This window comes from Lemur catta, chromosome 1 (genome assembly GCF_020740605.2).
Source record: "Lemur catta isolate mLemCat1 chromosome 1, mLemCat1.pri, whole genome shotgun sequence".
Lineage (NCBI taxonomy): Eukaryota > Metazoa > Chordata > Mammalia > Primates > Lemuridae > Lemur > Lemur catta.
The window spans coordinates 111,967,090-111,993,170 of record NC_059128.1 but is presented as its reverse complement, the minus strand read 5'-3'; the positions used below and the strand labels follow the sequence as shown (position 1 = coordinate 111,993,170).

Genomic DNA, 26,081 nt, shown 5'->3' with positions numbered 1-26,081 from the left:
TTCTTCTTTTCTGATGTAGGCATTTCTTGCTATAAACTTCATTCTTAGAACTGCTTGTGCTGTATCCTATCAGTTGTGTCGTATGTCCATTTATGTTTGTCTGGAGATATTTTTTAACTGCCTTTTTAATTTCTTCCTTGACCCCTTGGTCCTTCAGGGGTGTGGTGTTAAATTTCTGCCTATGTGTCAGTTTTCTGAAATTCACACATATGTGGAAATTCCACCGGTTACTGTTACTGATTTCTAGTTCCCTACCATTGTGGTCAAGAAAGATATTTGATACTATTGCAATCTTTCTTGAATTTGTTCAGACTTGTTTTGTGGTCTATCCTGTCATATACGTGATCTATCCTGGAGAATGTTCCATGGGCACTTGAGAGGAGTGTGTATTTTTTTGCTGTTGGATGGACTGTTTTGTACATGTCTGTTGGGTCCTTTTCGTCTAGAGTGTAGTTCAAGTCCAATGTTTCCCTATTGATTTTTTTTTTTTTTTTTTTTGATACAGAGTCTTGCTTTGTCACCCAGGCTGGGATGCAGTGGCATCATCATAGCTCACTGCAGCCTCCAACTCCCAGGCTCAAACGATCACTACTGCTATTACTACTACTACTACCACTACTACTATTACTCAGTAGTAATAGTACTGCCTCAGCCTCCAGAATACTTGGGACTACAGGCACACGCCACCATGCCTGGCTAATTTTTCTATTTTTAGTGGAGACGGGGTCTTGCTCTGGCTCAGGCTGGTCTCGAACTCCTGGCCTCAAGCAATCCTCCCAAGTTGGCCTCCCAAAGTGCTGGGATTACAGGCGTGAGCCACCGTGCCCGGCCCTCTTGATTTTCTGTCTGGATGATCTATCCATTGTTGAAAGTGGGGTATTGTAGTCTCTTAGTATTACTGTATCATAGTCTAGCTCTCTCTTCAGATCTCTTCATATTTGCTTTATATATTTAGGTACTCTGATGTTGGATGCATACGTATTTACAATTGTTATAATCTCTTGATGAACTGACCCCTTTGTCATTCTATAATGACCTTCTTTGTCTTGGTTTGCAGTTTCTGACTTAAAGTCTGTCTTATCTGATGCAAGTATAGCTACCCCTGCTCTCTGGTGGTTTCCACGTGCAAGGCATATCTTTTCCCTATCCCTTCGCTTTCAGTCTACATATGTCCTTACACCAGCTGCCTCTTGCTTTGGTCCAGAGGCATGGTGGTTGCCCGGCAAGTGGAGGAGGGGACAAAAACGGGTTTTTTCCAGGATGCCTTGCAAGCCCCTGGCCTGACACTCAGGGAGTTGGTTTACAGACAGTCCCTGATGTAGTTGGCCCTGCTGCCTCATGGAAGGTTGGCTTTGGGGCGGGGGAGGCTCCCCTCCCCAGGCTGACTGGTGGCCTCTCTCTTCCAGGGGACAGCTGTTAGCTGTGGCCTGGGTGGGAGCCGTGGCTCTCCAGAGGGGCTCAGATGACTGGTGGTACTGCCAAGGTGATGGCCTTGGCCTTGGTCTTTGTGCTTCTCCTGCCCATGCAGGACATGAGGGGGCCAGACAGCCTGGAAGGGTGGCTGCCTGAAGCTGGCCCTGCCATCTGGGGCTGGGGGAGGCATGGCGTGGAGAGACAGAATGGTGGGCCCTGAAGAGAGGGTCCCATAGGGTCTTTTGCCAAGCTCCACTGATCCCCTCAACACAAGTTTTCTTTTCTTTTATTCTTTCTTTCTTTCTTTTTTTTTTTTTTAGAGACAGAGTCTTGCTCTGCCTCAGGCTCCCAACTAGCTGGGACTACAGGCATGCACCACCACACTGGGCTAATTTTTTTTTTTTTTTTAGGGACGGGGTCTTGCTATGTTGCCCAGGCTGGTCTCGAACTCCTGGCCTCAAGTGATCCTCCTGTCCTGAACTCCCAAAAAGCTGGTATTACAGGCATGAGCCACTGCACACTGGCAGTGAAGGAGATGGTCCCATGTGCTCATAGTTTAGTAGCATAGCAGACAAGAGAGGCAGCAAACAAAGCAAGACACTCAGGTTAGAGTCACTGCCATCCATGCTGGTATGATTGGGAGACTCTGAGGACTGGGGACCAGCTGGTAACAATAACCTGTAAGAGTAAAATTTACCCCCACTTTACAGGGAGGAAACAATCAACTGAGGCTCAGAGGGGTTAAGTTTTTTGACCAAGTGAATCTCAGATTCCAAACTCCTTCATCTCACATATACTGATGGAGTGCTGTATTTTTTATTATTTGTTAAATTTTTTATTTAAAGGTATTTTATTATTTTTTTTTATTTAAAGAGAATTTTTTATTAAAGAGATTTCTTTCTTTAATATTTTTAAATTTTTATTTTTTTTTTAGGGTGGCAGGTTGTAAGGAGGGGTGCTGTGTTTGTTTTTTTTGGTTGAGACAGAGTCTTACTCTGCCACCCTGGGTGGAGTGCGGTGGCATCATTGTAGCTCCCTGCAACCTCCTGCTCCTGGGCTCAAGTGATCCTCCTGCCTCAGACTCCTGGGTAGCTGAGACTACAGGTGCAGCCACCACACCCCGCTGGGTTTTTTGTTTTTATTTATTTATTTATTTTTTAATTTCTTTTTGCTAGAGACAGGGTCTCGCTCTTGCTCAGGCTGGTCTCGAACTCCTGAGCTCAAACGATCCTCCCGCCTCAGCTTCCCAGAGTTCTGGGATTACAGGCATGAGCCACCACCTGGCCTGGGGTGCTGTAGTAAGCATGGCTTTTTATTCCGAGGCTTTGACATCTGAGGCCTTGCATGTCCTGGAGAGAAGGTCTCTTCCAGGGCTGGCCTAGAGTCCTAGAGATGATAGAAGACTCTGATGTGAGTGCTCCTTTCATATGCAAACCAACCAATTCGGAACCTACACCCCCAGCTATCTACTGTGTGGGCTTTCACACTCCGGGTCACTATGCACCTGCCCTAATCACCCCAGGGCCAGATACCAGACAACTAGGGACAGTCCCTAAACCCCAGGGCCTGCCTAAATGATTCACACTACCCTGCCGCACACATTCCTTTTTGCAGAAACCACAATAAAGACTCTCTCTTGCCTATGTTTTCCCTCCATTCTCTCTGCCTCTGACTGGCTCTGGTGCTTCCCTGTGTGGCCCTGGGTGGCGTGACACGTGCTCTCCTCTTAGGAGCTATGAGTAACAAACTATCTTTTTGGTGGCAGTCATCTCCTGATCTATTGCCCTTGCCAGACCTGTATAACAATAAAACCTACATTTAAAAACAGGTGCTCTTGGCCGGGCGCGGTGGCTCACACCTGTAATCCTAGCACTCTGGGAGGCCGAGGCGGGTGGATCGCTCAAGGTCAGCAGTTCGAGACCAGCCTGAGCAACAGCGAGACCCCGTCTCTACTAAAAATAAAAAGAAATTATCTGGCCAACTAAAATATATATAGAAAAAATTAGCAGGGCATGGTGGCGCACGCCTGTAGTCCCAGCTACTCGGGAGGCTGAGGCAATAGGATTGCTTACGCCCAGGAGTTTGAGGTTGCTGTGAGCTAGGCTGACGCCACAGCACTCACTCTAGCCAGGGCAACAAAGCGACACTCTGTCTCAAAAAAAGAAAATAAAAATAAAATAAATAAATAAATAAAAACAGGTGCCCATGACTGGGTGCGGTGGCTCATGCCTGTAATCCCAGCACTCTGGGAGTCCGAGGCAGGAGGATCACTTGAGGTCAGGAGTTCGAGACCAACCTAAGCAAGAGCGAGACCCTGTCTCCACTAAAAATAGAAAAAAAATAGCCAAGCATTGTGGCATGTGCCCATGGTCCCAGCTACTCGGGAGGCTGAGGCAGGAGGACCGCTTGAGCCCAGGAATTTGAGGTTGCTGTGAGCTATGATGATGCCACAGCACTCTAGCCTGGGCGAAAGAGAGAGAGACTGTTTCAAAAACAAAACAAAAAGCAAACAAACAAACAAAAAAAACCTGGTGCTCAGTGATGTGTGGGGAGCGGAGGACAGAGGGCAGACAACAGACACACCATTTCCCGGGTGGCGCTCACGCTAGCGGAGGGTTGTTCACAGGACGCTGCCTGCTCGGTGTTCTAGATCAACTTCTGCACGCACAGGGCACCCCAGCAGGTCTCCAGAGGGAACAACAGCTGAATGGGACCTGAGGACGTGCAGGTGTTCGTCGTTGGAGGCCATTAGAGCAGGCCGCTAGGGAGAGCTGCCAACTGCAGAATGGCTGGGTTGCGACATGGGGGCGGGGGGCGGTTAGCGGAAGATGAGGTGGGCGGGCAGAGGCTATTCAGGGCCTCACATGCCAAGCCAACAAGGGTGACCTTCAGCAAGAGGCCACTGGGGAGCTGCAGAAGGGATTTATTTAGCCGGGGGAGGGTTGTGGTCAAGCCTGCGTCTGAGCCCTGCCAAGGTCACGAGGAAGATGCTCCAGAGGGGGCGAGACAAGGGCACATTCAACAGCTCAGGGAAAAGAAGGTGGTAGGTTGGACCCACCGGGGGGCGGTGGGCAGACCCCAGAGGTGGGTCCGTCTCTCTGGAGTGGGGAGGGTCTGGTCTGGGCTGTCTCCTTAGCCCCTTGAAGAATTGGATGAGCCTCCCACTTCTCAAATGTGGGGACTCTGGCCATCGAGTGGGCCAGAATGCACGGAAAGGGATGGCGGGAGGGTGCCAGTGTCCACGGGCTTAGGGGGCCCGTCCACTCTGTCACCTCTGCTGCTGCCCCAACCCCTGGATGCTTTGCTCTAAGCACGTGATCAAGGTCTACTGGCTGCCCACCCAGCCCTGGGGGTGCCGTGGTGAAAAACCGGCTGGAGAGGGACATTGAGTCACTACCACTGTGGTACCCCCTTACTGCCTCTTCTCACATGGCACCTCCTGTTCCTCCCAGGGCCCCCACCTCCACTTGCCTCTGGCACCGCACCCTGCCCATCTCCAGGCAGTCAGCTTGGTGTGGATTACTTTTTAGGCTTCTGAGCCCTGCCACCCCGAGGGCCAGGGCCACATGTTGGGACTGCCCTCTCACCTTGTCCAGCCCTTCACAGCCCTATAAACCCTTCTCATGGTTCCCCCGCACTCAGCTTTCATACGTCCCCCCACATCCCCCACTTAGCTGAGTTGTTCTGGGCTAACTTTGTGTGCACCATTGTATTTGAGGCTTGCAGTGACATGTTAAGCAATACCTTTACCCCATTCTCCAGACAAGGAATTTGTGATTTGATCAGGGTAGGCTAGCCAGATGTTTTGTTTTGTTTTTTAGGTTTTTTTGTTCTGTTTTGTTTTTTTAATAGACCGAGCATGTATTTCTCCCTTTTGGTCCAGGGGTCAGCCGTGGCCTCACTGGGCCCTGCTCTAGGCTGTGAGTTTTCCATGTGTCGCTTCATCGGAGGCTTCCTGGGGCACATTTGTTTCATGGCAATGGTGACATGCGATCAGAGTGGCGGGACCACGTGCTGTTTCGTCAGCCTTTGTCTCAGATCTGGCGGGGGTCACCTCCATTCAGGTCACATTGGCCAAAGCAAGGCACACGGTCACGCCCTAAGTTGGGGGATGGGCAGCCATGCTTACAGGAGGATGGGAGGAAGAACTGTTGTCTTAGTCTGTTTGTGGTGCTCTAACAAAATGCCTGAGGCTGGGTAATTTATAAACAATAGAAATTTTTATTGTTTGCAGTTCTGGAGGCTGGGAAGTTTCCCGATTGCACCAGTGGATTTGGTGTCTGGTGAGGGCTCATTCTCTGCTTACAAGACGGCGCCTTCTTGCTGCATCCTTACAAGGCAGAAAGTGCATAAAAGGGCCTGACTTTTAATAAGCGCATTAATCCCATTCATGAGGACAGAGTTCTCAGGTCTAATCACCTCTCAAAGGCCCCACCTTCTAATATCATCACCTTGAGGTTTAAGTTCCAACATATGGATATGGTTTCAATATGGTACATTCAAACCAGAGCACTTGTGAACAAATGATACCATCTACCACAGTCACATCCAGTCCAGAGTGAGTGTTCCTGATTGGCAGGAATTCAGAACCCAGGTTCCTTCCATCTTGTGGCTCTGCTGTCTTCAACATATAGCTCCCAAGGTCATCAGCTTGGAGAGGGGCTGAGCCCAGATTTTTTGAACTTGGATATGTACAGGGTGCATAGCAAGGAGGTGAAGCCTACAGCAAGTGCAAAAGCCTAGAAATCAGGGCTCCATCCACACTCCCTCTCTCACCTTCCAACTTCTGGATGTTTCCAAAGTGCCCACTTAGCTCTGCTGAGGGTTGTCCAGGCCTCAAAACCCTTCAGTTATAAAGGGTTTGAAGCTGAGAATCCTATGGCCCCTGGCTCAGTCTGGGCACTCTGTGGATGAGAGAACATTGCTTCCTTGTGGGAACGGTGGCTGCTCTGATGGGTGGGGGATAGGAAGTTGGGGTCTCATCTGCTTCTGTGGTTGGGAAGGTGTTTGCTCACTAAGGGGTTACAGGTGCTGGGAGCAGGGGGAGCTCCTACCCTGGGCCCTCTGAAACAGACTGTGCTTAATGCTGTGGCCTCTCTTGGCCTCCAATTCTGCAAAGGCTCATTTGTGGCAGTCACAGGGAGTGACATTCAACATCCAGAACAGATATTGTCCCCAGCACAGACACTCAATTCTCAGAGGGGGAGGAGGAAGGAGGAAGGGGCCATGGACTCCCTAACCCTCATGCTCACACCTCCCTGGCACCAGCTTCCATCAAGCCAGAAGCCCCTTCCCAGCTGGAGTCTGGTGGTCTTTGCTTCCTCTGAGCCTCTCCCCTAAATCTGATCCCCCCATCACTCCATTACCCCCAGCTGTCTAGTCCCTGCTCCTGCCGCTGTATCCTGAGGTGCCTCCCCCAGGGCTGCCTGTGACCCATTCCAGCCGTTTCTGTGCCTCCCTCAGCCCTGTGGGAATCACCCTCCTTCCTCCAGCCTCAGCTCCCTCCTCCCGTCTGTGCCTCCTCTCCTCCTCCTCCCTTAGGAGGTCCATTTTCAGCTCAGATTCAAAGAGCCAGAAACTCTTTAAAGAGCCTAGAGCCAGTGCAGTGACTCACGCCTGTAATCCCAGCACTTTGGGAGGCAGATACAGGAAGATCGCTTGAGGCCAGGTGTTTGAGACCAGCCTGGGCAACATAGCAAGACCCCGTCTCTAAAAAAAATTTTTTTTTTTAATTTGGTGGCATGGACCTATAGTCCAAGCTACTCAGGAGGCTGAGGCAGGAGGATCACTTGAGCTCAGGAGTTTGAGGCTACAGTGAGCTAAGATGATGCCACTGCACTCTAGCCTGGGTGTCAGAGCAAGACCCTGTCTCAATAATAAAAATAAAAAAAAAAACAGCTACAGCTACATGAAGCAAAGATTGGGGCTTTGGGGTCTTCACTGGCATAACATTTTTTTTTTAATTTGGAGAGAAAACAGGGTCATTTTGTCCACTTCTCTGTCTCCCTAATGAGGCTCCGTACAAGCTTGAGAGAACCTGGTCCACCCAGCCCCGACTCCCAAACCTTCTCACACTGAGTTCCCCTATCTCCTGGGAGATGTGCACGGGGACAGCAGCTCTGCGTGTCTGTCGTAGCTCGTGCCGAGAGAGGCAAATGCCAGCCTGACTGCCAAGTGGCTTCGGAGTAGACACCTGTAGGAGTTCCCCATCGCTGTTGTAACAAACAACCACAAACTTAGTGGCTTCAAACACCACAATTTTATTATCTTACAGTCCTGAGGTCAGAAGTCCTAAAATCAAAGTGTCAACAGGGCTGGGTCCACCAGGAGGCTCCAGGGGATAACCCGTCTCTTGCCTTTTCCAGCGTCTAGAGGCTGCCCACATCCCTGGGCTCAGGCCCCTTCTTCCACCTTCAGAGCCAGCAGCGCAGCGTCTTCCAGTCTCTCTGCCTCTGACCCTCCTGCCTCCTTGTGTGAGGATCTTGGGAGGGCTGGGCCCCCCAGATAATCCAGGATGACCTCCCCATCTTGAGATGCTTAATTAATTCCATCTGCAAAATCTCTTTTGCCATGCGAGAGAATAGACTCCCGGGTTCTGGGTATGAGGACGTGAACATCTTAGGGAGGAAGGGGCCATTGTTTTACCTACCACAACACCCGTGGGGGTCAAACTCTTAAGACAGGGACCCACAGAACATGTCTTGGGGGAGGTGATGTGTGGGTTTGGTTCTGGAAGATGCCAGGGGGTGGCGGAACGGTGAGGTTGGGGAGACGTTTCCAGGCACAGGGAAGAGAGCAGCCCCCTAGATATCTGCCCGGGAGGCCTCTGCTCTGCACAGCATTGGTTCTCTCCTGGGACTGACTTTGCCTGGAGGGGACACCTGGCAATGCCTGGAGAGATATTTGGCTGTCACAGCTGGGGAGTAGGGTAGGCTGCCGGAGATGCTGCTAAATGTCTTACAACACACAGGACCACTCTCCACTACCAAGAACCGTCTAGCCCGAAGGTTAGCAGCTTGGAGAGCAAGAATCCTCCTTAATGCATAACTGCTGACATCTGCTTTCTGCCCCTGTCTCTCCAGACTTAGAGGGGCTTTTCTCCCCATAGGCGGCTAGGGTTTCTACTGGGTGACCTTTGGCCTTTCTAACTGCCCCCAACTCTGCTGCCTTTGTGGGGGAAAAGCTGCTTGGAGTTCCTCATGACCCTTGGCCTGCTCCAGGAAGCCTCTGTGTGTGTTGAACGCTCCTACCTCAGGAATGCGAAGCCCCATGTGGCCTGGGCCCTGGAGGATGACGGATCAAAGAATAGTGGCATTTTCTCTCCACCCCCAGGCCTGCCCAGCTCTGGTCTGTGGGTCCCAGGCCCCTCACTGACGCCGGGAGAGGTAGGTGAGACGGAGGTCATCCTAGGGGAAACTTCCCTGGGTAGGGGCCTGAGCTAGTTCATTCCTGGGGTCACTGGTCAGCAGGTGACAGATCCAGGGAGGAGGGGCTGAGGCAGGGTGGAGGGTCCCTCCGCCCACTGCCTGACCTGTCAGTCCTGTTGCTGCCTTCTCTGCAGGACTCCTGTCACCAATCTCCTCCCAAACGGCCACCCCCTGGAGTCAGACAGTTTTCCTTGGGCTGGATTGAGGGAGTGGGGTGCCTGTTTTGCCTACTGTAGAAGGGACCCCAGTTCAGGAGGGCTGATCTAGTGGAGCAGAGGCTCTGGTGCCAGAGCGGGGCCTTGTGTCTGCTGGGATAAACCTGCCCATTGCCCTGCCACTGCTAGCCCGCGAGAGCAGGGCTTACTGCTGGTTCATCTGTCAGCAAGCCTGTGCTGCCCGCTGGGTGCTGGGGATGCTGCCTCCCTTGAAGAGCTCTTGGTGACAGGGCTCATGCTTGCTGAGGACTTAGCTGACAGCGAGATCCTACCCTGGGTGCAGGCAGAGCAGCTATACTTCTTGGAGACAGGCAAAGGGGAAAGGCAGGCAGTGGGGATTTGGGTAGAGAAAACCCAGGGAGGAAGATGAGGAAGGCCAGTGTGTGTCCGGGGAACCCCTGCTCCCTGGGTGGGGACACTAGTCCAGGGCACGGCCATCCTTCCCCCCCGGGCCCACCCATCCAGCTGCTGGCCCCTGGATCCACCAAGACAGCCCGACTGCTGGGCATTTATCTAATTTCCAACTAAAAGGTAACTTAGTAAATACTGCAAGGCACATCTTCTGGCAGACAGCCCTGTCGTGGGTGGCTTGGGATAATTTTCAGTGGCATAATCACAGGGTCAGGCTCTGAACCCTCATATGCTGGGTATGTAATATCCAAAGGGGCTTTCCAATGAAAGCAGCCACCACCCCTTTGGAAAGTAAATGTTGGGACTATCCTCCGCTGTGGCCATGCCTCGCCCGTGGGCCCGCCCCTTGCTGTCTCGACAGATGCACTCGTAGGTTCACTGACTCCTTCTCCCGTGAACTGCCTGTTTCTGCTCTTTGCTCCTTTGGTCTTATTAACTTGAGTGAATTTTTAATGGACTGATAACATCTGGTGAATGTTCTCTCCAAAACTCACATTGGAACTGAATCCCAGGTGTGGCCTTTAAGAGGTGACAGGGTCATGAGAACTCTGCCCTCGTGAGTGGCTGAATCCACTCATAGATTAACGGGTTAGTGGATAATGGTTATCCTGGGGCAAGAAATGGTAGCTTTACAAGAATAGGAAGAGAGACATGAGCGAGCACACTCAGCTCCCAGGCATGTGATGCCCTGCACCACCTCGGGACGCTGCAGGGAGTCCCACCAGCAAGAAGGCCCCCACCAGATGCGGCCCCTCAATCTGGGACTTCTCAGCCTCCAGAACTGTGCAATAAATTTCTTTTCTTTATAAATTACCTGGATTCAGGTATTCAGTTAAAAGCAGCAGGAAATGGACTAAGACACCTGGCTTTGCTCACCTCGTGCAACTTTCTCCTAATTGTGCACACTCGGAGTCCAGCATGTGTGATGTGCTCCCAGAAGTGCTGTGTAGACTGTGCTTTTCGATCGTGTATCTGGGGAGTTGGGAGGGTTTTGTGATACACAGACAGTGGAAGTTACGGTGGGGGGTGCAGAACCTGGTGTTCCAAATGCTCATCCTTCACCAGTGCTCTTGTCTCTGGCACAGCGGGTGCAGGCTTGAGGTACTCTGCAGGTAGACTCTCAGGTAGGCAAATCCGTGGGTCCCTGACCTGCTGCATTCCCATGGGCTTCTAGATGAGCAGCAAGGCTGAAGGAACCAAAATGGTGAACTGCCTGCCTGCCAGTAACCAATATGCATGAAGCCTCCACTTCATTTATAAAGACTGAAGAAACGGTCTGGCACTTTCTTAAAAACTGAAACATGGAGTGACCGCATGCCTCAGCAATTCCACTGCTACGTGGTCTATGCCCCCACCTATGAAACTTGTAAATGAATGTTCATAGCAGCATTACTCCCAGTGGTCACAAGGTGGAAACCACTGAGTATCCATCAGCAGATGAATGGATCAACCCAACACAGTATGTATACATATCTCCACACAATGGAATATTATTCAGCCATGAAAAGGAATGAAGTACTAATGCAAGCTACAACATGGATGAGCCTTGAAAACATCGTGCTCAGTGAAAAAAAAGGCCACATTTATGTGAAGTAAACCAGAATGGGCAAATATGGAGTCAGAAGCAGATCAGTGGCTGCCAGGACTGGGGAGTGACTTCTTGTGGGCACCGGGTTTCTTTCCAGGGTGATGAAAAGGTTCTGGAATAAGACGGTGGTAATCATTTTGTGACTGTGCTAAAGACCACTGAACTTTCACTTAAAAAAAAAACCAAGGACTGCAAAAACCCAAGAAATACACGTAAAACATTTAGCAGGAGTCCTCAACCTTTTTGGCACCAGGAACCATTTTCATGGAAGACAATTTTTCCATGGACTGGGGAGGGGGGATGGTTTCGGGATGATTCAAGCACATTACAATTATTGTGCACTTTATTTCTATTATTATTACATTGTCATGTATAATGAAATAATTATACAACTCACCATAGGTTGCGGGCCCCTGATTTAGAGGAAAAATAAGAGAACTCATGCGTGAAAAGGAACTGGATTAAAAAAATAGACATCTTTAAAAAAACAAAGTGATAGTGGATCCTATAGAATGAGTCATTGGGGCAGTGTGGGTGGTTTATTGATTTATTGTCCACACAGAACACCAGACAGTGAAAGCTGTCACCATCAACACCACTCTGGCACAACAGGGGAAACCAGGCCACCCTGTGACCCCAGGAACAAGGGCTAGAGCTATGGGGATTTTCCCAGCCTTTGCCTTTATGGAAGATAAAATGGTGTTCTCGCCAGAAAGATAACTGGAATGGAAGGGTTATAGGTTGGCTTCAGAAAGTGAATTCTGGAAAACGAAACTTCCCAAGCTCGCTCAGGCCAGTGACCCACCTTAGAGCAGCAGTAACCCACCCTGTTAGAGCAGCTGCAATTTTATTTTATTTTATTTTTTTTAAGAGACAAGATCTCACTCTGTCACCCAGGCTGGAGTGCGGTAGTGCAACCATAGCTCACAGCAGCCTTGAACTCCTGGGCTCGCAAGATGGAGGAGGTGCAATTCTAAGATGAGATGGAGAGAGGCCTGTGCTGCTCTCTGGGGCACTGACCACAGTCTTCTCTTTATTGGGCGGCTGCCAAAACAGTACGTGAGGTACTCTGCTTTCAATGGGCTCCCACGGTGCTGGTACTGCCTGCTGTTTACAAAAATCAGAGTGCGGCTCAGGGAAGCGAATCGATTCCCGAAGGAAAGCCCAGTGTTCCTGTGCCTGCTCCAGGGCCGGCCTCTTCGGGTCAGAACCATGCATGAATAGGAATTGCGAACCACCCCCACCTGGAAGGAGTCAGGCCCCTGTGGCTACTGGCCCCTCTCACTCTGACCTCACTGGGGAAGTGAACTCCAAACTGTTGATAACCTGAAAATAAACTCAACTGCCTAAGAAAAAATAAACAAAGCTTCCTATTTTTCTCTGTGATTGACCTACTTGGCACTTGAGAGGGAATCGGGTTGAATTCAGGTTCCCAAAGAACTTAAGCCTTCTAGAAGGTTCTCCAGACTTGTTCGAGCTTGCCTGGCTTCTGTTCTCAGCACGGGCGTTCTGCTGCGATGCCTCAGCCCTGTTTGGGGGCTGAGCCACGAACTACTCATCTGACATTTACATGTTTACTCCCTTTACTTTTCTCTTCTCTTTTCTTTTCAAGACAGGGTCTTGCTCTGTCGTCCAGGCTGGAGTGCCGTGGGGTCAGCCTAGCTCACTGCAGCCTTGAACTCCTGGGCTCAAGAGATCCTCCTGCCTCAGCCTCCCAAGTAGTTGGGGCTATAGGTGCACAACACCAGACCCAGCTAATTTTTTTATTTTTTGTAGAGACGGGGTCTCACTATGTTGCCCAGGCTGGTCTTGAACTTGGCTTCAAGTGATCCTCCTTCCTGAGCCTACACTCATTTCTCATGTCCCCCAAATAACCCTAACCCACATCTGGAGCCATACAAATGTTTCAGATAGAATGCCTCTCCCCCACCTGTCTGTATCTAAGTGATCTGCCTGCCGCCATCTCCAAATTTGACCCATCAGCAAGTCCTCCTTCTCTCCATAACTGCCTGGCCTCCCCCACTGCCAGCCCACCGTGCTGTCTCTCCCTCGGTTGTCGAGACAGCCCCCTCGTGGGGTTTTCCCCCATCTTCTGGTTCTATTCTCTGCTCACCTCTGGTTCCCTTCCTTCAAAGAAAGAAAGAAAGAATCATGTAAATCTCTATTTTAAAATTCTCCGTGCTAAAAGATATATTCTTTCAGATGCTCACTGCCTGTTAGTTCCCTATGGCTACTGTAACAGATTGCCACAACCTTGGTGGCTTAAGACAACATGTTACTATCTTAAAGTCCTGGAGGTAAGAAGTCCGAAATTAGTCTCTCCTGGTTAAAAATCAAAGTGTGGGCAGGGCTGGTTTCTCCTGGATGCTCCAGGGGAGAACCAGTGTCTGGCCTTTCCCAGCATCTAGAGGCCACCGGCAACCCTTGGCTCGGGGGCCTTCCTCCACCTACAGAGGCAACAGTGCAGCATCTTCCAGTCTCTCTCTGACTCTGACCCTTCGGCCTCCTTGTATGAGGACCCTGTGATGACACTGAGCCACCCATATAATCCAGAGTCATCTCCCATCTCAAGATCCTTAACCCAATCGCTTCGCAAGGTTCAAAGCTCCCGTGAGCTCTGATCAGGACACTGTACTCCAGCCTGGGCCAGAGTGCCAGGCCTTGTCTCTGAAAGTAAATAAATAAACACACTATGAACTTTAGTAAAGTATCAACATTGGCCCATTAACTATAACAAATGTATCATTCTAACAAAAGATGTTACTAATAGGGGAAACCAGGTGTGGCGAATAACAGTAACTATTATCCTTGCTGTAATATTTCTGTAAATCTGAAACTGTTCTAAACAATAAAGTCTACTGATGATATTAACGTATAGATGAATAAATGAAGAACTTCATTCTTCATCATGGCAACGATGATTACAGTTCCCATATCACAGAGTTATTTCCAGGATTGTGCAGGAGAACGTACATGAAGCATTTGGCGTGAAGGACACTTTCATTTAGAGCACTTGCTACCATTGAACTAAACCTATGCCATCCACTATAGGAGGCACTAGCCCTATGTCGCTATTAAAATTAATGAAAAATTAAATACAATTAAAAATTCAGGCCAGGTGTGGTGGCTCACACCTGGAATCCCAGGACTCTAGGAGGCCGAGGTGGGAGGATTGCTTCAGGCCAGAAGTTCGAGACCAGCTTGAGCAAAACCGAGACCCCATCTGTACAAAAAACAGAAAAATTAGCCAGGCGTGGTGGTGTGCACCTGTAGTTCCAGCTACTTGGGAGGCTGAGGCAGGAGGATCACCTGAGGCCAGGAGTTGGAGGTTGCAATGAGTTATCATGATGCCGCTGCACTGTAGCCTGGGTAACCATAGATTAAAAAAAAAAAAAAATTCAGTTCTTCAGTGGTACCAGCCACAAGCCAGGTGCAAAAAAGCCATAGGGAGTTAGTAGCTACCAAATTGGACAGTGCTGCTATAGAATATGCCCATCATTGCAGAAAGTTCTACTGGACAGCACTGCACTAAACAACAAAGAATGTAATTATTTGTTCAGTGTTCTCAACTCCTTTGGGTACTTCTCAAATGCTATCTTTGCAATCTTCCTAACCACCCTCTTTCAAATTGTAACCCTCAGCTGGGTGCCATGGCATGTGCCTGTAGTTCCAGCTATTCAGGAGGCTAAGGTGAGAGGATCGTCTCTTCAGCCCAGGAGTCTAGCCTGGGCAACATAGTGAGACACCCCCCACCTTGCTAAAAAAAAAAAAAAATTGTAGCCCTCACATTTCCTATGCTCCCTTTCCCCAACTTATTTTTCTTCTTACCCTTTTCACCACTTGATGTGAAATCCACTTGATTTCTCTTCTGCCTCCCCATCTGACACTGCACAGTCCAATGCAGTAGTCATTGGCAACATGTGACTTTTGAGCCCTTCTGTAGCCAGTCCAATTTAAGATGTAAATATCCACGGAATGTAAAATATCCACTAGATTTCAAAGGTGTTTGGGGTGGGGAAGAATGTAAAATATCCTGTATTTTCTTTATATTGACATGTTTATGATTATTTATTTACTTATTTATTTGAGACAGAGTCTCACTCTGCCGCCCCAGGTAGAGTGCAGTGGCAAGATCATTGCTCATTGCAACCTCAAACTCCTGGGCTCAAGGTATCCTCCTGCCTTAACCTCTCAGAGTGCTAGGATTACAGGCCTGAGCCAACGCCTGGCCTTATGTTGACAAGTTTAAATAACATATTGAGTCAAATCGAACACATTATTAAAACGAACATCACCTGTTTATTTTTACTTATTTTTAAACTTGGCCAATTATTTAACACATTTAAATTACACACGTGGTGACAAATTTGTGGCGCGCTTAAACTTCTCTTGGACAGCGCTGATCAAGAATGTCACCTACTAGAAAATTTAAAAGTTGCACATATGGCTCGCGTATGTTTCTAGGGAACAACGCTGGCCTAGAATGTCAGCCCAGTAAGAACAGGTATTTTTGTCCGTTCGCTGCCCATACAGTGATTGGCATGTAGTGGACACTCAATAAAAATAAATGAATGGGAGGCCGAGCCTCTACGAACTCGCTCACTGTAATCGATGGAGCGCTGACCACGTCCCCTGCCCCGCCTCCTCACCGTACCAGAGGAGGAAACTGAGGCCGGGCGGAGTGTTGTCAGCTCTGCTCAATCGCGCGTAGCGCGGAAACGTCGGGGTCGGGATTCGAACCCAGGTTCTGACCCCATAGACCTGGCCCGCTGACCGTTCCTACCTTGCTGGGCGGCGGCGGCGGCGGCGGCGGCGGCGGGACGGACAGGTGTAGGACACATGGCATGCGCTCAACAAGGGGCGCCGCTCCTCCGCCACCGCCTTCCTTTGGCCTCGGGGAGCTGGACCCCGACGCTCCCCCTCCGCGGCCATCGCTGGCCTCCCGCGTCTCTGCCGGCCGCCAAGCCCTTCGCAGGCGGCGCCGGCAGGAAGTCCCGCCTCTCCCGCGCGCCCCCAGCGCCGCGACAGCCACACCGGCCAATGAGCAGCGCGCCGTGGCGGACGCCGGCCAATGAGCGCGCGCGCCGAGGGGGCGTGTCCGGGCCGCGGGCCGGAGCGGGTCGTGCGCGCTGAGGAGGAGCCGCCGCCGCCGTCGCCGTCGCCGCCACCGCTGCCACCGCTACCGAGGCCGAGCGGAGCCGTTAGCGCCGCGCCGCCGCCGCCCGTCCTCCCGCCCCGGAGCAGCCCCGGGCCCGCCCGCCCGCTTCCAGGTGAGGCGGGGGGCCTTCGGCGGCGCTCGACGGAGTAGGCCGCGGCAGGCCTGAGCTCGCCTGGCCGGGCCGCGGGCGCCCGCGGGGCCTGCACCGGCCAAGGCCCAGGCCGCGCCGGGCCGGGGGAGGGAACGCGCGCGGGCCGCAGCGGGAGGGCGGGGGCCGGCCGGTGTGGGGGCTGGCGACAGGCCCCGGGCCGGATTCCTCGGGCGCCGCGAGGGACCGGCGAGGGGGACACGGCGTGGGCACGCGTCTGGGGGCCGGGCTTCACGGCCGGGGCCCCGGTATCCTTGGAAGCGCGGGGTCTGGGGGCGGGAGAGTAGGGCCAGTGGCGGGGGAGTGGGATGAGCGCTTCGAGCGCGCAGGGGTCACGGCCCACGGGTCCGCTCCCCCGGGAAATCCTACAGATTCTTTTGTGGTTGTTGTCAGAGGACCGCGGCCGTTCTGAGGTCCTTTAAGAAGTATGCAAACCCTTCAATAGGTACGGGAGTCCCGGAAAAAATACAGACTGTTGTCTTATTTTTTGAGCGCCATCTCTAACAAAGCTGTTTGTGGGGCGTGGGACGTTAGGATTTGTAAAATGTGTGTGTGTGTGTGTGTGTGTGTGTGTGTGTGTGTGTGTGTGTTGGAAACACACAAACTGCACGCAATTGAACAATGGGGGATGGATGCTGTTCCTTCCTTTTCCGGTGCCCTCTGCTGCTTGGCTTATTAAAATGGGTTTTGGTTCCTACTGTGTGCAGGTGAGGTGGAGAAGAAGTTCTGCACAACTTCTGCACGAGCTGCCTGTGGAGGGACCGAGCCCCCCTTACCGAAAAGTATTCATTTGGGATCCGGATGGCCAATACTCCAGAAGTGGGAAGATGGGGAGGATGATCTGGCTAGAGAAGGGTTTCTCAGCCTCAGCACTGCTAACATTTGGGCGTCAGATAATTCTTGGTTGTGGGGGGCTGTCCTGTGCATTGTAGGAAGTTGAGCAGCATCCTTGGCCTCTTCCTTCTAGATGCCAGCAGTATGTCCCCCTTCCTCCTTGTAAAGATCAAAAATGTTTGTAGACATTGCCAGATGTCCCCTGGGGGGGGATCTCTATCCCCCCCCCTCACACACACACACACACACACACACACATACACATACACTCTCTCCCTTTCTCTCTTTCTTTCTCTCTTTTACACACACACACACACACACACACATACACATACACTCTCTCCCTTTCTCTATCCCCCCCCCACACACACATACACATACACTCTCTCCCTTTCTCTCTTTCTTTCTCTCTTTTACACACACACACACACACACACACACACACACACACACGCATGCAGGTGAGAACCACCATGGAACTAAATGATTTTCCACCAGAAGTTCCTCCAGAACCAACCTGATGCCCTGGGAGATGCTTCCAAGACCTTGAGCAAGCTCAGCTGTGTCGAGCCTTAGTTTTCTTATCTGTGAAATGGGAAGGACAAAAGTATTGTGCAGATTTAAGGGCGTGGGGAGCTGACAGCATTGTGCATGGTCTGCATGGTAGGCACTGAGTAAGTGATGTTACAAATAATTGCCAGTATTTACTGAGAATTTACTATGTGCTTGACACTTCACAGACATTTGTTTCCAGCCTGTGAAGTAGATACTGTTAAAATTTCCATTTTAGAGATGAAGAAGCTGAGGATTGATATGACCAGTCTTAGGCAGTAAAGTGTCTGGCGCAGGATTTGAACTTGGGCCCTCTGACTCAAAGCCCTTACTCTTCACCACTGGGTTTTGCTGCTCCTATAATCACAAGGGCCCGGGGTGCCCCGAGAGGCAGTGTTTCAGGGAATTACATTCAGTTGTCATTGAATATCTTCTGTGTGCAGAGTTCTGTGCTGGGATCTGTTATAAAATTCTGCAACTTCAAGGTCCATGAAGAGGCCAGGATACGTGAACATCGCAAAATGTGGAAGTAAATAGTGTTTATGTTGAAGCACTGGTTTTGAGGGGGCAGAATTTCAGTTTGGATGCGTTGAGTCTGAGGTCATGGGCAGCAAGTAGAAAACAAAAGAATTATGAAAATACTGTTTTCCTGATGCTGCTAAGCTTGCTGCTTCTCACTCCTGCTCCCCATCTCTGTCCTCTTTCCACACTCCAGCAAGAGTTGTCTTTTGTAAATGCAGATCTGATTGTGTCACTCTTGATTAAAAGTCTTTGGGCAGAAAAAAAGCAAATTGTGTTAACTTCTTGGGGTGTTGTAAAAGATAAAGTCAGAAGCCAGTTCTTTCATACCCTGACCCTCCCTGCCCCTGCACACAGACCCCACCAACCCTCCCTCCCTGCTGCAGTCTCAGCCTGGAATGCTGTTCTCTTTCACCTGGAGGTCTGTTTCTCATGCTCCAGGGCTCAGCCCAGAGCTCACTCACCATTTGAAGTCTCCTCTGTCTGCAACCCTTTCTCCACCGGCACCGAATCTACCAATCTAGCTTTCCCTCATTTGTGTCGCCTTCCCATTCAGTTCATTGAATCGAGCAAAGGCTGAATGGTGAGAGCAGCAGTGCTACCTTTCGCCTCTAGGTGGTAGCGGTGAGGCGGCCCCGGGCTGCGGGTTGGGGAAGACCAAAGGAAACCAGCCAGCAGAAGGGAAGTGAGTCTTCCCTCCTTTGAACGACTCTCCCCGATCCGCTGTTGTGTCCTGGGCCCTGCACTAGGCTCTGGGGAGACGACCGTGTATACCATGTGTGTAGATCATTTCAGTCCACTCTGGTGAGTGCAGTGATAGTCATGCACTGGCCAGCGCGGAAGCCGAGAGAAGGGACTGTTCTCCAAGCCCAGTGGGCACAGGAGACCTCAGAATGCTTCCTGGATGAGGGGAGGCGGGAGAGGTGGGGAAGGGCTTTGCAGGATGCAGAACCAGCACAGGCAAAGGCACGGGTTTATTCAGAGAGCCACGTGGGGTCTTCAGGGACGAGAAAGGTGACATGGGCAGTGGCAGGAGTCCTCACATGTCTGCTGGGCAGAGGGGTTGGCAGTTACCCTGCAGGCTAGGCAGAGGCAGCTACTGAGCAGCGTGCACCCACTGCTGCCCTGCTCGACAGGCAGGCCCAGAGGATCGCCGGCTGGGGAGAGACAAGGAAGAACCAGTTGAGAGGCTATTGCAGTACTGGGTTGGCCTCGAAATGGCTGAACCCCTTGAGGATTGAGACTGGGACTCCTTCTTTAGTTTGTGCACCCAGTGCCTTGCTCTGTGCCTGGCACGTGACTGGCATTCCATCTGTGCCAGGAGACGGAAGGGTTAGCAGAGAGCCTGGAAGTGACTGAGTCCAGCTACCTGTCAAAGAGGCATTTATGCCAGAGGAAGGCTTCACAGGAGAGGGAACACATCAGAACTCAGTGGCTAGACTGATGTCACTGTGAACAGAAACAGGGAGACAGAAGGAAGAGGAATAACTTGGAGGGAAAAGATGAAGTTGGGTGTGCTGGGTTTGAAGTACTTTTGTGGCAGGGGGACTACTTAGAAGTTGGTCTAGACAAGAGGTGACAGATCCAAACGGGGACGATGGCAGAGAAGTGGAAGGAGAGTTGGAGACCGATCTCAGCTGTCAAACCGGCAGAACTTGGTACTTGTGAGGCACGAGGGATAGACAGGGGTGGCTTGGGGGACAGGTGGATGTGCCATCAAATGAAATGATTCAGGGAAAGGAGGAGGTCTGGAGCGGGGCGAGGACAGGAGGAGAGGAGACGAAGGTGTTTGTAACTGGGGAGAGAAGTCAGGAAGACACACATGTTCACCTTGATTTTGCTCATGAAGTAGGACTAAGGGGACAGGTACTTACTTCACGCCAGGCGCTGTGAAGCAGGTGGTGACATCCCGATTGGAGGAAACTAAAGCTCAGAGAAGGGAAGTGACTTACCCACGACAGTGCTGGAGCTCGGGCTTGTTGGGCTCCAGAGCCCAGGGGCTTTTCCTTCTGTGCAAGCGTTGTGGGGTGGCCTTTGGCCTTGACCAGCTGGAAAGAAGCCAGAACTCTTAGCAGGGCTGCAGAGCACTTGGACTGGGCCAGATGCTGGCCACACCTGACCTGCTTCTCCTCGGGACTTCTCGGCCTGGCCGGTGGGTATTGTCACTCAGCTGGAGCTGCTCCAGCTGGGTGGCCATCCCTGCCACAGGCCATGGGCCAGGGCCAGGGCTGGTGAGCGCTGTGTGCCGCGTCCACCTGAGCCCTTGCCTCATGTGGCATTTATAATTGGGTCACGTGGTGCTTTCAGTCTTTTTCTGGCACCAGAGTGTTTCCTGGATGACTGAAGCCTTTTACCTTGCAGACTCGGAATCTGGCATCTGGAGAGGACCTCAGGAATAATTGAGTCCCAGCCTGTCAGATGAGGTGTGAAGTGTCAACATTAAGTCTGAAGATGCATTTGACTGTTCTAGTTTTTCCGTAGCTCAAGTAGTTTAGAAAGCCTGTTTCATTGCTAGGAATGAGACCAATTCTCACACGTGCCCAGTGGAAACCAGTTGCACTGCTTCACACATATACTACCGGTGTGTATTTTATGTCCTCTGTAAAGGCACACCCGTCTGACCCCTGTATTGTGCTAGGTGTGCTACAGATGTGAACATCACTGACGTCACGCAGACAAGCAGGATGGTTTAAAACAGTGCGATGGAGTTGAAAACCCTCACAGATCATCGAAACAGGACTTCTCCCTGCTATTTCTAGTTACCAGAAACATTTCCAAATCAGTAGGAATCATTTTGTTAAGCTCGAAGTTTCCCTTTTTGTCCCCTGAGATTAATTCTTTCGGGCGGTGCTTATTGACAATCCTAAGAAAGTAAGGTGCTGAGTATGTTACTAGGATGTCAGGACCGTCTCCAACTGGCTTTTTTAGCATAAGAGAAATACAGCAAACACACATGATTCCAGGGTGAGTCCGAGAGCCAGCAACCCCTTCTCCCTGCCCCTTCTACAGTATGACGCACCCTGGGCTTGCCTGGGTACCCTTAGATGACAGGGTTAACCTCAGTCCTCAAGGCTCTGACCATTGACATTGGTGGAAAGAAGTAATTATAAGTCGGAGTTATTAGGGCAGGAATAAAGGTTTACACCAATGGCATGGAGGCGCTGAGAACTAGAGCAACCTATTGTCCTGGGGGAAGGTGACTTAAAAATGAGCTGGGCGGGTGAAGGAGAGGGCAGATGTGCCTTGCAAAGGGAGCATCCAAAACAAAGGCCCCAAAACATGGAGGTCTGTGGCATGTTCGGAAGAAGCTGGAGTGAGTGGGGAGGGGAGGAGGTGGAGGCTGAGGCTGGAGAACCAGCTGGGGGCCCTGATCCCGATCGCAAGAGGCCTTGCAGTTCACCCTTGGGAGACTGCACTGTAGGGACAACTCAAGGCCTAGCCCTGCAACTTATTAACAGCATGTCTGACCATGAGCAACATCACATGGGCTCTGGGCCTCAGTGGGTGGTGACACTGCTGAAGGGAAAGCCAGAGGGGCAAGCGTGTTGACTTGGAGCAGTCTGCAGGCCTTCCACGTGGAGGGGAGCAGAGGCAACTACGACTTGGGAGTCATTGGTAATTGACCAGTGACAAGACCTGGTTGTGGTGGGAGCTTGTGGGGACAGAAGCTGGTTTGGCCTGGGATTGGTGATGCAGATTTGGAAAAGGTTGAGGGAAGGGCCCCAGAGAGCAGGGTAGCGTGGCCTGGAGCCACCATGAACTGTGTTTCTGGGGGTGCAGTTTCTCCATTGCTGCCAGTTGACTGAGAACTCGACCTGCAGGGGACTGCTCAGCCTTGACTGAACATGTCAGGAAGAGCCAGCACCATGTGGAACAGGGCAGCAAAGCAGAATTTGCATATGGAAATGCAAATTTGGTGTAGAGTTTTCTGAGTTTTGACAAATGGACAGAGGTGCGCGATTACTACCATAACTAAGATATCAGAAAGTTCAGTTTCCAAAAAAACAGAAATATTCCTTCATGCTGCGACTGTGTAGTCAGCCCTTCCCCTCGCTGCCTACCCCTAGTGACCACAGACCATAGGGTTTTTCCAGAATGTTATAGAAATGGAATCACACAGTATGTAGCCTTGTGAGTCTATCTACTTTCACTTAGCAAGATGTGTTTGAGGTTCATACAAGCAGCGTGAAGCGGCGGTGCCTTGTTATTGCTGAGTAGTATCCAACGTATGGTGTACGGTTCATCCGTCCATGAATGGTTTGAAGAACATTTGAGTTGTTCCAGTTTGGGGCAATTATGAATAAAACTGCTGTACGCGTTTGTGTACAGGGTTTTGTGTGGACATAAGTTTTCATTTCTACTGTGTCAATACTAGGAGTAGGATTGCTGGGCATGTGCTAAGTGTATGTTTCACTACAAGAAACTGCCAATCTGTTTTCCAAAGTGGCTGTAACATTTTTGCATTCCCACTAGGAATGCGTGAAATTCTGGTTTCCCCACATCCCCACCAGCACTTGACACTGCCTGTTTTGTTGTTATTTGTTTGTTTTTGTTTTATTTTAGCCATTCTAATAGGTAGGTATTAGCATCTCAGTGTGGCTTTAATTTGCATTTTGCTAATAACCAGTGGTACTGAGCCTCTTTCGTGTGCTTATTTACCATCGATGCGTCTTCTTTTGTGTAGTATCTGTTCAAATCTTTTGCCATTCTTGAATTTGGGTTTTCTTATTTCAGGAGCTTTAAAAAATATGTTCTGGGCTGGGCGTGGGGGCTCATGCCTATAATCCTAGCACTCTGGGAGGCAGAGGGGGGTGGATCGTTTGAGCTCAGGAGTTCAAGACCAGCCTGGGCAAGAGCAAGACCCCATCTCTACTAAAAAAATAGAAAGAAATTAGCTGGACAACTAAAAATATATAGAAAAAATTAGCCAGGCATGGTGGCGCATGCCTGTTGTCCCAGCTACACAGGAGGCTGAGGCAGGAGGATTGCTTGAGCCCAGGAGTTTGAGGTTGCTGTGAGCTAGGCTGACCCCATGGCACTCTAGCTGGGGCAACAGAGTGAGACTCTGTCTCAAAAAAAAAAAAAAAAATGTTCTGAATACAAGTCCTTTTTGCAAATATTTTCTCTAGTCTGTAGGTTTTAATTCTCCTAGCAGTGTCTTTTGTAGGACCAAAGTTTTAAATTTTGATGATATCTAGTTTAGCAATTTTTTTTTAATGGAGTAGGGTTTTGGTGTTGGAGCTAAGAAATTTCTGCCTAGGCAAATGTCATAAAGATTTTCTCCTAGAAATTTTATATTTTTACACTTTAGAACAGAGATTGGCAAATTTTTTTCTGTCAAGAGCCAGATGGTAAATGTTTTTGGCTTTGTGGGCCATGTGGTTGCTGCTGCACAACTCAGTTATTGTAGCACAAAACCAGCCAGAGATAATATGTAAACAAATAAAAGTGGCTGGGTTCCAATAAAACTTTATTTGTAAAAACAGGTGATAGGCCAAAGTTGTTCCACTGGCGGTGTGCGGACCTCTATTTTAGAAGGTCCACCTTTTTACCTAACTCTGAATAATAAGAATGAGATGACCATTGTCTAGTTCACCATCCTTGGAGTAGGATGAGGGGAAAAGCGGGGAAGATGCACAATTCTTAGCGAAAGTGAGGAAAGGGAAAGAAAAAGGAAGACACAAGAGATACATTTGAATCACATTTTGAGCAAACTTGGGTACATTTCAATTATTCAAAGTTAACCCTTGTGCTTTGGATCAGCCTTTAGGCCACAGAGAGTTTAACAAACTTGTGGAGTTTTTCACAATTAGGCTCGTGGTCCCCCCATGGTTTCTACTGGAAATTGGTGTTAGCCATTTCCCATTAATGTATATTTAGATTGTGTCCAGTTTTGTAGTTTTACAAGCCACAGGGTAGTGTGTTCCTCGCATATATTCACCTGCACTCTTGTGATTATTTCAATAAAACAGATTGCTACAGTTCTGAGTGAAAGGATGGTGTTCACATTAAAACATTTGGTAGGCACTGCCAAGTTCTCCAAAAAAGTTGTACTATCTCATACTCAGATCCATGCTAGGTGAGGCTGTTTCCCCTTTATCTCACTTAAAGTGGATTTTATTCCATCTGACTGGCAGAAAGTAGCATCTTATTTTATTTTGCATTTTCCTGATCATTCATGAAGTTGAGCATCTTTTTGTAGGCTTATTAGCCATTTGAGTTGCCTGCATCTATGAGTTGCCACTCATTTCCCTTATTAATTTGTAGATGCTTTGAATCAAGTTTTCTTAACCTCAGCAGTATGGACGTTTTGGGCTGGATAATTAGTGGAGGCTGTCCTATGTCTTACAGCTGCAGTCCCCAACCCCACAGCAGGAGGTGAGGAGCAAAGCTTCATCTGTATTTACAGCCGCTCCCCAGCTCCCCATCGCTGGCATCACCACCCGCACTCCGCCTCCTGTCAGGTCAGCAGTGGCGTTAGATTCTCAAAGGAGCATGAGCCCTACTGTAAACTGCGCATACAAGGGATCTAAGTTGCGCCCTCCTTATGAGAATTTGTCTGTACCCTCCCCACCCCACCAACCCCGTCCATAGAAAAATTGTCTTCCATGAGACCACTCCCTGGTGCCAAAAATGTTGGGGATCACTGCCTTACAGAATGTTTAAGAGCTCTGGCCTCTGCCTGCTGGATGCCAGTAGCATACCCCTCCCCACCAGTCTTGATAACCAAAAATATCTCTAAACATTGCCCGGTGTCCCCTGGGGGACAGAATGGCCCGGAGTGAGAACCACTGATGTCAGTGATAGAATATGTAGCAAATCTTTTCTCCCAGGCTGCTACTGCTTATCTTTGTGATGCCTGTTGCCATACAGAAGTTTTTAATTTTATGAAGTCTGACTTTCCAATCTTTTCTTCTGTGGCTTTTGATGGTAACTTAACTTTATAAAGAGCAGGGGGCATAGAACATCTTCATATAAGTAACAGAAATTCTGGGAAATTATACTAATTTTGCACATTGTCTGAGATTAGTAGGAGGATAGGGAACACCTATCCTCCAGGAAAAGAGAAACCAGACCTAATTCTTCTCTCAGCATTGATTCAGGGAGTAGGTAGGAAATCTCCACGCAAGAGATGTGTTCAGATTTTTATATAATCGCTGGCAGTGCTATTTTTAAAGACCGAAGGCTCATGCCCGTGGGCACTGGGTTTTCAAACATAACACAGAGCCTAGCAGCAGGGATCTGCAGAAAGGGGTGGGGGCCCCACTGAGACCTCCAGGTGGGTGGGCATCCATGGGGGTGACTGTGTGTTTAGAGGCAGGTGCAAGGGGCCTCTTAAGTGAGGTGGCAGCACACGGTACTTGCGAGCAAGTCCAGTGTGAGGTGTGCCTCAGAAGAATGATCTTGGTGCTCTCGGCCACATTGATCCAGACTCTTCTCCAAAGCCATTGCTGCCTTTGATGTTTGTCACTGAGAGTAAAGACTTTGGCAGCTGCAAGAGGCATTTCAAAGGCTGCAAACTGTGAAGACCACGTTCCTCTAACTGTAGAGAAATCTTAACCTCTTTCTAGCTCAGTCACTGTGTCTCTGGGAATAAATGGGTGCAGAGGGCCATCGCCTGCCTTCTCAACCACAGACAGGGTGTCTGGGGTTGGGGTGCTTAAGCGCACGTCACAGGCTCTGGACCCAGGAGATGGCAATCACAAGTCTTTGGAAAGCTCTTGAGAGACACCCCAAGCACTATTTTACAGGATCTTAAATTGTGGTGCTAGAATTGTTTGTAGATTTCTTTGAAGCCCTCCTAGTGAATTTGATT

The 26,081-nt window shown here is 50.0% G+C and overlaps 1 protein-coding gene across 1 annotated transcript in view; it reads left to right on the top strand.

The window, feature by feature from the left end:
• Positions 1–16,151: 16,151 nt before the first annotated feature.
• The window catches only part of ELAVL1 (ELAV like RNA binding protein 1), a 34,450-nt gene continuing 24,520 nt past the window's right edge, over positions 16,152–26,081 (top strand). Inside the window, exon 1 of the mRNA XM_045547751.1 lies at positions 16,152–16,324. The gene's annotated coding sequence lies outside the window, so the exon portion shown is untranslated. The remainder of the gene's footprint in view (positions 16,325–26,081) is intronic.